Below are 3,356 nucleotides of genomic sequence, written 5' to 3'. Positions count from 1 at the left end.
AAGGTTCACCATAAGGGTGAACCTAAGTTTTGTTCTTTTGATATTTATTTCACAATTTTTGTAGGTTATGAATCTTTTTGTGTATTTTGTTAAACACGAATTTTGACAAGCATATGGTATCAAATTATATATCTCGATGCTCATATTACGTTAAGGCCCATTGTATTCATTTCTACCCGATTTAGAATTTCAGATTTTTTGTTGTTGTTCAGCTTGGATTAAAATAGATTAGTGTAGTTAATCTTGATTATATTTGGTTGTGCTAATAGCCTAATACAAGCCAGCAAAAATTTAACAGTACCAAAACTAACTGGTGTCCGTTTTTGCCATTTAAAACTTTTGAATATTTTTTTTTGTCAATCAAGTACAAAGAAGTGAAATAAAACATCATTATATTATTCAATTTCATAAATGTAAGAATACCTCTTGATGACAAATGCTTCGATCCAGACTATACACCAAAGTTTATAGATTTGGTTATCCAAACTCAAAACATTATTTCAAAAGCAGAAGCTATGGAACCACAATGAGACTAAGAACTTCAAAAGAGATTTATTCATCAACTCTTTTTCAGCCAGTCCAGTCCAGACGATATGCGATTTAGAAATACATAAAGAGACTCAATAAGATAAAGTTCAAATAGTTGGGAGAATAATTTAATAGCACTTTTAATTTTCACTAAGGATAAACAATAATAAAAGGGCGTTCTTAAGTCATCAAATAGATAGAGAGATGAAAAGGTTTTACTTTCGGTTGATGTAATTTGTGCAATGATTCTCTCAGCCAGATCTCTAGCAACTTAGCCATGTCGTCTTCTTAACTTGTAAACACCAACAGCAGCAACTCCCATTATCTCCAATGAATCCATTGAGATGATGTTGCTGCTTCGTAATGTAGCCTTGCTGTTTTTGTTGTCCCAACTCTGAGCAAAACAAAACACACAAAAAACTTAAATTTGATCTCTTTATCATTCGAGAGATTCAACTGAATAAAAACACCACGTGGAAGCATCCGTGGGAAGAAGGCTACGAAGAAAATTGACACAACCTAAGCTAGAATTTCATAGATTGGCAAAAGCATGCACTAAACTTGAAAGCGATCACCATTGCACGATTTGTGGATTCTACTAGGCCTGAGCATTCGGATAACCGGATCGGGTATTTTGGATCTCGAATATTTCGGATATGTAAAAATTGGTACCGATCGATTATTTATTAAACTTGGATCAGATTTGGTTCTGTACTTGTCGGATCCGGATAATTTTGGATATATCCGAAGTAACCGTAGAAAATCGGTTCCGGTTCGGGTTTAGCTGTTTTTATCCGAACAGATCTAGAACAGGTGCTTTTTACCCGACTTATCCGAATTCTCGAATTAATTATAAGAGAATAAGACTTATAAATATCAGAACTCTGAAATTAAATAAAAGCAGACTTGAATAAACTCACAAAAAAAAAATAGTTTTAAACAAACTAAAACCTACTTTTATTTAGTGAGTCTATGAACCAAAAATCAGATATGTCGGGTAGTCGTTTGGATCTCAGATACCACCCGATCCGACCCGGTACCCGAAACATAAATGAAAGGATACCCAATCGGATATTTCATCATATCCGGATCCGACCCGAAACCCGATTTTTTGGATCGGTACCAGTTTGGAACTTCGGATCCAAAAATATGCCCAGACCTAGACTCTACAAATAGTATGACAGAGAAAGAGAGAAATATAGAAGTGAATCTCTATATGAATGCTTTGGAAACTATCATCTTTGAAATTGATTCCATTTTGACTAAACGGAGCGAAAGAGCTAGTCAACTATAAATAAATTAATAATCGATGATGCGTAAAACTAAAAATCCCATAGTAGTGTACAAAAAAATATTTTCAATTCTTTCATTAAATAAAATCTACAGAATTACCTAATACGATTAACATATATATGATATTTAATGATTATGAATAATACATATTTGATAACAATTTTTGTATCCTCTGTTTTTTTTTAAATGTATATTATTGAAAAAAATTAAACAATCACATTAACATATAATAAAAGAATAGTTTTTTCTTATATATTACATTATATTTTTTTTAAACGACTATAAATTACTAAAGATAGTAAAAGTTCCACATTAAAATTTTTGTGATCAATGGTTTAACTTTTTTTTTGTTCAATCAAGATACAAATGATCATAAATTCTATGAATATGAGGTTTCATTAATAGATATTCATATATATATATATATATATATCATTTAAATTAAATTATGTACTATATAAAAATATATAAATATGTTAATTTCAAAATTTGCTTTGAAAAATTATGGAGATCTTAATATTTTAATTTTGAAATTTGTATTGATAAATCTCACATTAAAAGTTTGGTGATTAACAGTTTAAATTTTTGTTACATCAAATATACAAATATTAATAAAATCATATGAGTAGGAAGTGTCAATAATAAATATTTCTAATAAAATATACTATATATATATGTAGGTCAATATCATTAAAGTTTAATTATATACCGTATAAAAAAATAAAATGATTGTTTTTATATATTTACCAAAAAACATGATTTTAAATAAACAAAAGGTAATGGTTTTGATTTATGTGCTTACTCTAATGAATATACTTTTATGTATACAATTTATTTTTAAATATGTGGTTTCTAATATGTTATTTGATCGTGACAAACCCATAAATACACTTCTTCAAATCCAAGTGAATTTTAATAATGGAAACACCATATATATTATTTCATTCAGATTAAATATTTTAATCTTGATTTTTATTCTTAAAAAGTTTTTAATGAAATATCATGATAAGGTTTCAATCACCTTATTTTGAATTTATTCGAGGAATAAGAGATTTGATCATTCATTTAATATTTTTTTTCTCTAATAACTTATCTAGTTATTATAATTGTAAGAATGAGAGATTTGAACTATTTATTATAAGTTTCCTGGTTTAATATTTAATAAATAAAACAGTTCTTAGTTTATACATGGTTTACATATACCAGAATGGTAAAGTATTATATATATTTTTTTATCGGTATACTCTTAAGTAACTAAACCTCAAAAGCGTAGGTTAATAAAATAAGTAATTTGTTTTGTTGTTCTAGAATTAGATGAATTTTAGACAGAACTGTTGAATATATACTAGACATACATATAGATTTCGAGTCTGCACTTATATTATAAAACAACTTGATATATTAGATTTGAACACTAAACTATGAATAGAGTTTGTTGGATATTTTCTTCAAAATTTTGATTCTTAGATATGTATCTGGAGTGGAACTAATTTTTACAGATGTTCATCTTTTTAAATTGACACTTATGTAATTCA

The sequence above is a fragment of the Brassica oleracea genome, chromosome C7 (genome assembly GCF_000695525.1).
Source record: "Brassica oleracea var. oleracea cultivar TO1000 chromosome C7, BOL, whole genome shotgun sequence".
In the NCBI taxonomy this organism is placed as follows: domain Eukaryota; kingdom Viridiplantae; phylum Streptophyta; class Magnoliopsida; order Brassicales; family Brassicaceae; genus Brassica; species Brassica oleracea.
Note: the sequence above shows the minus strand (reverse complement) of the source record.